The sequence below is a fragment of the Lithobates pipiens genome, unplaced genomic scaffold, assembly GCF_037356315.1.
Source record: "Lithobates pipiens isolate NorthernLeopardFrog02 unplaced genomic scaffold, aLitPip1_a1.2 Scaffold_8, whole genome shotgun sequence".
NCBI lineage: Eukaryota > Metazoa > Chordata > Amphibia > Anura > Ranidae > Lithobates > Lithobates pipiens.
Genome location: NW_027507903.1, coordinates 565,982,098 through 565,992,610, shown reverse-complemented (window position 1 = coordinate 565,992,610; position 10,513 = coordinate 565,982,098). Strand labels below are relative to the sequence as shown.

General features: G+C 43.3%; 1 pseudogene; it reads right to left on the bottom strand.

Moving 5' to 3' along the window:
* Positions 1-2,650: 2,650 nt before the first annotated feature.
* LOC143964622 (U2 spliceosomal RNA) lies at positions 2,651-2,735 on the bottom strand (annotated as a pseudogene).
* Positions 2,736-10,513: the final 7,778 nt, after the last annotated feature.

Sequence of the window (10,513 nt, the reverse complement as noted above, 5' to 3'; positions counted from 1 at the left end):
CCATAGGAATCAGTGGAAACTCAGATAATGCTTTCCAGTTTTTTTTATTTTTTATTTTTTTAAAGCCTATGGTGTACAAAACACACCCAAAAACTTCCACTCGGTGCCAAAAAAAGTGCACACACATAAAGAGTGACACACAGAAACGTGCAACGGGTGTCTACTATCCTCCACAAGGAAGGACCTTACCCTGATCCCCTGGGGCGTTAGGCTCCAGACGGGGACTGAGGTACCAATACATGGCCCATCCAGCCGAAGTCGGACGACCGCCTTTCTCAGGAAGGTCTGCTGAAACAAACCCACCCAGGTACTAGGGTAGGGGTTCCCCCGAAGGGAGACCCCCCAAAAAGAGGGCGAACCAAGCCAGAAGGCCTATGTCCACCCTCCCACAAGACGTTCAGGGTTGGCCCAAGGACCGTCACCCTACTCGCCAAACATGCAGTGACAAACATAAAACGTGACAAAGGTGTCCATTGTGTGAACACAATGAACAGGCCCTCTGGCCAGGAATCAAAAATTCCTCTGGTCCTAGCCAGAGGCAGGTGGTAAAAAGGTGTATTATAGTGACGTGACCAAGGTGCCATACATCAAAGTGATTAAATCACAGTGATAGTAAAGCACCCCTGAACTGCCACTTCAGGGGCACATCACCATAGGCTTTTCAACAAAAGCATCCCCCACCCCAGCCAGAAAGGCATGGGGAGATCCAGGAGCTTAGTGAGAGCCCTTTGCCATCAGGCCTAACCCTCGCTCCCATCACTCCTACCTAATTACAGTGCCTTGCAAAATAATTCGGCCCCCTTGAACTTTTCAACCTTTTGCCACATTTCAGGCTTCAAACATAAAGATATCATTTTTATTTTTTGTGAAGAATCACCAACAAGTGGGACACAATTGTGAAGTGGAACGAAATCTATTGGATTTTTGAAACTTTTTTAACTAATAAAAAAATGAAAAGTGGGGCGTGCAAAATTATTCGGCCCCCTTGCGTTAATACTTTGTAGAGCCACCTTTTGCTGCGATTACAGCTGCAAGTCGCTTGGGGTATGTCTCTATCAGTTTTGCACATCGAGAGACTGAAATTCTTGCCCATTCTTCCTTGCAAAACAGCTCGAGCTCAGTGAGGTTGGATGGAGAGCGTTTGTGAACAGCAGTTTTCAGCTCTTTCCACAGATTCTCGATTGGATTCAGGTCTGGACTTTGACTTGGCCATTCTAACACCTGGATACGTTTATTTGTGAACCATTCCCTTGTAGATTTTGCTGTATGTTTGGGATCATTGTCTTGTTGGAAGATAAATATCTGTCCCAGTTTCAGGTCTTTTGCAGACTCCAACAGGTTTTCATCCAGAATGGTCCTGTATTTGGCTGCATCCATCTTCCCCTCAATTTTAACCATCTTCCCTGTCCCTGCTGAAGAAAAGCAGGCCCAAACCATGATGCTGCCACCACCATGTTTGACAGTGGGGATGGTGTGTTGAGGGTGATGAGCTGTGTTGCTTTTACACCAAACATATCGTTTTGCATTGTGGGCAAAAAGTTTGATTTTGGTTTCATCTGACCAGAGCACCTTCTTCCACATGTTTGGTGTGTCTCCCAGGTGGCTTGTGGCAAACTTTAGACGAGACTTTTTATGGATATCTTTGAGAAATGTCTTTCTTCTTGCCACTCTTCCATAAAGGCCAGATTTGTGCAGTGTACGGCTGATTGTTGTCCTATGGACAGACTCTCCCACCTCAGCTGTAGTTCTCTGCAGTTCATCTAGAGTGATCATGGGCCTCTTGGCTGCATCTCTGATCAGTCTTCTCCTTGTCTGAGCTGAAAGTTTAGAGGGACGGCCAGGTCTTGGTAGATTTGCAGTGGTCTGATACTCCTTACATTTTAAAATGATCGCTTGCACAGTGCTCCTTGGGATGTTTAAAGCTTGGGAAATCTTTTTGTATCCAAATCTGGCTTTAAACTTCTCCACAACAGTATTATGGATCTGCCTGGTGTGTTCCTTGGTCTTCATGATGCTCTCTGCGCTTTCAACAGAATCCTGAGACTATCACAGAGCAGGTGCATTTATACAGAGACTTGATTACACACAGGTGGATTCTATTTATCACCATCAGTCATTTAGGACGACATTGGATCATTCAGAGATCCTCGCTGAACTTCTGGAGTGAGTTTGCTGCACTGAAAGTAAAGGGGCCGAATAATTTTGCACGCACCACTTTTCAGTTTTTTATTTGCTAAAAAAGTTTAAAATATCCAATAGATTTCGTTCCACTTCACAATTGTGTCCCACTTGTTGGTGATTCTTCACAAAAGATTAAAATTTTATATCTTTATGTTTGAAGCCCGAAATGTGGCAAAAGTTTGAAAAGTTCAAGGGGGCCGAATACTTTCGCAAGGCACTGTACATTCGGGAAGTACAGGCCATTCCCCTGGTGGGAGAAAGGGGAACCAACGTTCCCTCCCGAAAAACTGACTGGAGCTAAAGTTGCCCCAATCCAGGCCAGAAGGCCAGGGTCCCCTCCCCTGGCGCCGACCAGTGGTTCTCCATCCTCCTCAGAAGGCTTCCTTTTCGGCTACAAACTGCTCCGGGTTACCTTCACACCATCAGGTTTTGCATAGCAACCGCCACCCCTGCTCCACCTCGCCGTAGAACAGGGACGGAAGCAAGCGCCACCTCCTTGTAATTGATAAGAACAGATACTACACTTGATCTTAGCCAAAAGGCAGAGAAGCGATAATGCTTTCTAGTGCCACTGCTGGTGTATGCAGTACCGCATGTGGCCAGAGGTTCGGGGGCGCTGGAGAACCTCAGAGACCGATCTGAGATACTTGGAGACACTGACAGTGATGTCAGCGATATCTCAGAGTGGTCTCTGAGCCTCACAGGCGCCCCCACACCACTGATCACATGCGGTACTGCATACCCCTTGAATCCTGCTCATCTTGCGAGACAATGCTCGCAAATCGTGTCAGAATGTTTTTTTAATAAATAGGTCATATTGTGAAACACTCGTAAATATGCGTTACAATCTGAGGTTCCACTGTACTGTGATTAGCTTTATTGTTTTGTTGTCGCTCTGATGTGCCAATAAATGGCACTTCAAAGATTACAGACTGTTGCCGGCTCTTCTTACTACTGTTGCATTGGAGTGTGTTGGGACACACTGAGTGAGTGGACCTGGTGTATGGATTGAGTTGTCCCTGCAGAGAGTGCTGTTACCTTTCTTCTTTTCCATACTGTGATTCTGTGCTTGCCAAATATGCTGCAAATATCTCTCTCCACTGAGTCTGGTTGCAGCCATTTTAACTGCGGGCAGCTGAAGCTGCTGCCTGTTCACTTCCTGGACCTCCAGCTCTGTAGCTCTCATTGGCCCTCTTATGACTCATCCCCTCCTCCCTTCCTCTCATGAGAGTGAGAGAGCTGTGCATGATGTCACATAGCTCCCAACTGTCCCTGATTTTGAGGGACTGTCCTTGATGTGGAACAAAGTCCATCTGTCCCTCTTTCCTCCTCATGCTTCCCTCATTTTGGTCTGATCCATATAGCTGTATATAAAATGCTTTTTTTATCTTTAAAAAAGTGTTTCCCAGCGCTAAACCTTTCATACAATTTCTAAATTGCTGCATTTATACATTTCAAAAGCCAGTATAAAGAAATAGTAGTGGTAAAAAAAAAAAACACTTATGGGTTTAACCAATCATTATTTTTGTATAATTCTCCTTTAACCACTTAAGCCCCAGACCATTTAGCTGACCAAAGACCAGACCACTTTTTGCGATTCGGCACTGCATCGCTTTAACCACTTCAGCCCCGGAAGGATTTACCCCCTACCTGACCAGAGCACTTTTTGCGATTTGGCACTGTCAAAGTTGGAACAATTGGAACAATTGCGCGGTTGTGCGACGTGGCTCCCAAACAATATTGATGTGCTTTTTTTCCCACAAATAGAGCTTTGTTTTGGTGGTATTTGACCACCTCTATGTTTTTTATTTTTTGCGCTATAAACAAAAAAAGATCGCCAATTTTGAAAAAAAGCATTATTTTTAACTTTTTGCTATAATAAATATCCCCAAAAATATATATAAAAAAAATGTTTTCCCTCAGTTTAGGCCGATACGTATTCTTCTACATATTTTTGGTAAAAAAAAAATCACAATAAGTGCTTATTGATTGGTTTGCGCAAAAGTTATAGCGTCTACAAAATAGGGGATAGATTTATGGCATCTTTATTAATGTTTTTTTTTTACTAGTAATGGTGGCGATCAGCGATTTTTATTGTGACTGCGACATTATGGCGGACAATTATGACACATTTTTGGGACCATCGGCATTAATACAGCGATCAGTGCGATTAAAATTGCATTGATTACTGTAAAAATGTCACAGGCAGTGAAGGGGTTAACACTAGGGGCAGTGAAGGGGTTAATATGTATCCTAGGGAGTGTTCTAACTGAAGGGGGAAGGGGACTGTGCAGGGAAACTAATAGATCGCTGTCTATACTCTGTATAGACAGAGGGGCCCTCTAATATTGCCAGCCCTATGTCCACTTGTCCACTTGGATGGTGGGGCTACCACCTCGACTCACGGCGCAGGCGCCGTTCATCTTCAGAGATTTTGCGAAGCTTCCTCTGCTCCGTGCTGCGCATGCGCAGTACGGGGGGGAAAGTATCCAATGCCAGGACACTATATGGCAGAACACCGGCAAAACTGTAATCCTTGAAGCGTCGTTTATTGGTACATCAGAGTGACAATAAAACAATAAACTGACGCGTTTCGGCAATAGCCTTAGTCGTAGCTAGGCTCTTCTTACTACTGTTGCATTGGAGTGTGTTGGGTCACATTGAACCTTGGCACCTGTGAGTGGACCTGGTGTATGGATTGAGTTGTCCCTGCAGAGAGCGCTGTTACCTTTCTTCTTTTCCAGGGCAGCCCATTCAAGTAAACAGGTGAAAAAAGGTGAAACGCGTGAAAGAATAAAAAAAAAACACGAGCCAGAACAAATGTTCCTGCCGCACTCAGGCATGAACGGGGCCTTGAAACGTATCTAAACCTGAAAATGTACTAGAGCTTACAAGCTTACAAAATATTAGAGCTTACAAGTCCTTCAATGTGGAGGCTGTGTTCGTTTTTTTTCCCCATTACTTTCACATTAATTGACAAATAATGCACTTCCTGTCCCTGGGTGGCTACGCTCACTCCTCCACTGTATCCATGTTCGGGCTGGACTTCAAACATGTCTACCTTGGTTCATCCTTCTAGATTGTAAGCTCTAACGAGCAGGGCCCTCTGATCCCTCCTGTATTGATTTGTATTGTAAGTGTACTGTCTGCCCTCATATTGTAAAGCGCTGCGCAAACTGTTGGCGCTATATAAATCCTGAATAATAATAATAATAATAATAATAATAATAATCTCCATCACATGGGAGTTCTTGGGATCAGTAGCTTACAGGAGAATTTTTGGACTCAGCATAACACCCCATTCACACTTATGTGACTTGTTATGTGACTTTGGACATCAAAGTGGCGTGACAAGTCACACCCCATGTCTTCCAATGATAACCTTTCTTATACAGTCACTGGCCACTTTATTGGGTACACCTGTTTAATTGCTTGGCAACACAAATTGCTAATCAGCCAATCACATGGCAGCATCTAGACGCGGTGGAGACGACTTTCTGGAGTTCAAACCGAGCACCAGAATGAGGAAGAAAGGGGATTTAAGTGACTTTGAACATGGCATGGTTGTTGGTGCCAGACGGGCTCTTCTGAGTATTTCAATAACTGCTGATCCCCTGGGATTTTCATGCACAACCATCTCTCGGGTTCAGAGAGAATGGTCCAAAAAAGAGAAAATATCCAGTGAGCGGCAGATGTGTGGCTGAAAATGCCTTGTTGATGTCAGAGATCAGAGGAGAATGGGCAGTCTGGTTTGTGATGATAGAAATAGAACAGTAACTCAAATAACCATTCGTTTCAACCAAGGTATGATGAATACCATTTCTGAACACACAACAAATCGAACCTTGAAGCAGATGGGCTACAGCAGCAGGAGACCACACCGGGTGTCACTCCTGTCGGCTAAGAACAGGAAACTGAGGCTACAATTCGCAAAGGCTCATCACTATTGGACAATAGAAGATTGGAAATACATTGCTTGGTCTGATGAGTCTTGATTTCAGATGCAACATTCAGATGGTGGGGTCAGAATTTGGTGTAAACAACATGAAAGCATGGATCCATCCTGCCTTGTATAAACAGTTCAGGCTGGTGGTGGTATAATGGTATGGGGGATATTTTCTTGGCACACTTTGGGCCCCTTAGTATCAATTAAGCATGGTTTAAACGCCACAGCCTACCTGAGTATTGTTGCTGACCATGTCCATCATTTTATGACTACAGTGTACTCATCTTCTGATGGCTCCTTCCGGCAGGATAATGCACCATGTCACAAAGCTCAAATCATCTCACTACTGGTTTCTTGAGCATGAAAATGAGCTCACTGTACTCCAATGGCCTCCACAGTCGCCAGATCCCAATCTAATAGGTCACATTTGGGATGTGGTGGAACGGGACATTCGCATCATGGATGTGCAGCCGAGAAATCTGTAGCAGCTGCGTGATGTTATCATGTCATTATGGAACAAAATCTCTGTGGAATGTTTCCAACACCTTGTTGAATCGATTCCATGAAGAATTAAGGCAGTTCTGAAGGAAAAAGGGGGTCCAACCCGGTACTAGCAAGGTGTACCTAATAAAGTGGCCGGTGAGTGTATGTGCGACTTAAAGTAGTTTATGAACTATTGCACCAACTTTCATGCAACTTGAGGACCATAGACTGTTAACCCTCAAAAGTTACATGAAAGTTGTAACTAAATATTTTACATGCAGCAGTGGGTCTGACTTTGCAGAGGGACAACAAGTCACATCTAAGTTGCACCCATCCAAAGATGCATCAAAGTTGCACTCCAAAGTCATAGATGCATGGAGCAAATAAGTGAGTAATGCGCTCTATCACCGTTATTGCAGTCCAGCGGGTCAGCGTGTCTCCCTGGAGACACCACAATCGCTTCCTGGTACGGGGCTGGCTAGCAGTGGAGTGCAAACGTCACTTCCTGTAGATGTCTTGTAGGTCACACTTTACGCGTTTCGTCATATCCGACTTCAACAGAGGGAGTGCACGCTGGACTGCATTAACGGTGATAGAGCGCATTGCTCACTTATTTGCTCAAATTCTTTTATATTTTGTATGATGAGTTTGGTATAAGGGGATTGCTTTGGTATTTGGGTTATGTGCACTTTTTATTGCATTTTATGACATTCTTTTAGCCCTTGTACCTCTGGAACTCTGTGAATGATGATGATACACATCTAATTGGTTGAGGAACACTTCCCTTAAGGCTGGTTTATTAGAGGTTTCTGGTGAGTTTAACCCCCTGGGGGAGTGTGAAAAATACGAAGGTGTACACTTGGGACAGTCGTTTACAGTTTTTGTGGTTGAACTGGATGGACTTGTGTCTTTTTTCAATCTGACAAACTATGTAACAGTCACCTATAATATTTTGAACGGTTTTGCTTCATCATCACTACATATCACTGATGTGGTGTTGGCCACATGATATTTGCTTTATTATTATTATTATTATACAGGTTTTATATAGCGCCAACAGTTTGCTCAGCGCTTTACAACATTAATTATTTTAAAATTAGCGTTGTTTTAGTGTCCGATCGTTACAGCAATTAGACTGTTTTCTTCTTATAATACTTTCTAATTCTTTCTTTTACATATATATATATATATATATATATATATATATATATATATATATATATTAGCAGAGACCTTAGAAAATAAAATGGCGGCCGTTGCAATATTTTACGTCACACTGTATTTGCGCAGCGGTCTTTCAAACGCAATTTTTAAGGAAAAATACACTTCAATTTTTTTTAAAACAGTAAATTTAGTCAATTTTTTTTTTTTGTATAATTTAAAAGATGATGTTACGCCGAGAATCATGAAATTTATTCATGAAAAAAAAATTGTGATTCTCATTTTATCCAGAATCCTGCAGCTCTAGTGCCCACTAGTGCCTCCTTATCAGTGCCCATCAGTGAAGGAGAAAAATTACCTGTTTGCAAAATTTTATAACCAACTGTAATTTTTTTTTTTTTTTTTGGACTTTATCCGTTTATTTAACAACTAATAATAAAAAGAAAAAAAACAGCATTGATTAAATATCACCAAAAGAAAGCTCTATTTGTGTGGAAAAAATGGCCATGCAATTGTCATTCGAAATGTGACAGCGCTGAAAGCTGAAAAATGGTCTGGGCAGGAAGGGGGGGGGGGGGGGTAAAAGGACCCTGTAGGCAAGTGGTTAAATAGGAGTGGCCCCCAATAGATATAATGTGGCCTAAAGCTGAACTCCAGGATAAGTAGATATGGCCTATATAAAAAAGACATGTGTTCTTCCTTGAATCTTGATGTGCCTCGTGTATTTCTTCCAGATCTGTGCAGAAATCTAGGGTGAGATTTTACCTCTGTGTAGGAGCTTCCTGGAATAGAGACCGGTCACTGCTGCTCTCTCTTCTTGTGCAGGGTGGCTGGTCTTGTCTCCGCCCCTTCTGCAGTTTTCTGCAGGCAGTCTGTAGTGGGTGGGGTCTTCTGGGTCCCTCCCACAGCTCTGCTCTCTGCACAGGGATGATTTCACTGCTTCTTCTACAAGGTAATAACTGGGACTGCAAAGGCATTTGACGCACACAAGATGGACTCATATTCTTTGTGGCTGTTCGAAAAATATCTTGCATAAAAGTTTTTGTGCCTGGAGTTCACCTTTCATTCCAATTTGTTTGGCCGGCGGTGTTATTTGAATTTGGCATGCCAGAAGTTACATCTAGTGTGCAGTACCCGGATTCCCCACTAGGGGGTACAATTTCACAATTGATGGACTTTTATTAGACAAAACTGTAATAGTATCTGAAGGTAGTCTGAATTCCTATGGAGAATATATGACCGGTACGGAGTACGAGTATGCATATCCAGTAAGTAGAAACACAAGATCATTTTCAAGTTTTTTTTTTTTTCTGCACCGATTACGTAGCACATGATAATTTAGCGCCAACATTTTTATAGTTGATAAACAGCATCAACTTGTTCTGGTGCACGCAATTTTTGGGATGCAATTAATCACTTGACCTCCAGAAGGTTTACCCCCCCCCTTCATGACTAGGCCATTTTTTGCAACACGGCACTGCGTTACTTTAACAATTGCGCGGCCATGCAACACTGTACCAAAAATCATTTATGTCCTTTTTTTCCCCATGAATAGAGCTTTATGTTCTTCAATATTTCACACAGATCAGCCACTCTGCAGCCGGCTTTCTGCTACAAAGATACAATGTACAGTCCAAGTCAGTGGTCTCCAAAGTGCGGCCCTTTGCTTGCTTCTATCCGGCCCTTGGGGCATTATTCCGCCCACTATCAGCAACAGTGGGGTATAGTTCCTGACACTGACAGTGGGGCACTATTCCTTCCATTGATGGGGTACTAGTCCTCTCACTGACATCAACAGGGCACTTTTCTTCCCACTGGTATCAATGATGGGGCACTATTCCTCCCTCTGACACCAACGATGGGGCACTATTCCTCCCTCTGACAGAAACGATGGGGCACTATTCCTCCCTCTGACACCAACCATGGGGCACTATTCCTCCCTCTGACACCAACGATGGGGCACTATTCCTCCCTCTGACACCAACGATGGGGCACTATTACTCCCCCTAATACCAATGATGGGGCATTGTTGACCTCCACTGACACCAGGTTGTTTTCTTCTCCCACTGGCCACAGTCTGGCCCCCAAAATTTTGAAGGACAGTAAACTGGCCCTTTGTGTAAAAAGTTTGAAGACCCCTGGTCTAAGCGATTATAGGTCAAGAGCAAACCATGCCTGTATCAGAATGATGACATCAGTGCTCCTCTCTACCAAAATTCAATCACTGTCTTTAAGGCCCCATTCACATCTGCGAGTAGCAGAAACTCGTGTTTTTTGTGCATTTTTCATGCGTGATGCATAGGGCAGCCTATTCACTTGAATGTGATAAATGCCCCAAAGAAGCCCCTGTGCTTTTTTTGGAGCGGAATGTAGCGCTTTTTTACCAAGCCTTTTGGGGAGTTTGCAGCGCATTTGTTGCACCAAAAAAGATGAAGCAAACGTGAGCCCATTATCGGCGTTTAGGTGCCATCAACATTTAAAAGGCAACACACGCATGATGCGCGTTTGTAACATGTTTCCAAGACACGTGACAAAGCCCAAATTATTGGTGCGTTTTGCCACGCAATCAGAAAAGGGAAATGTGAACGGGGCCTTATTTTGGGTAAAGCTTTTTTGAACAACTATATTGCTGCTGTATGTTGTGACTGGTCACACCTTTAAAGTTTCTGATCTGTCCATTTTTTTTTCTTTTTAGAAAGAAGTGATCTGAAGTGCCACCTGTTCAGATCAGAGCGCTCTTCT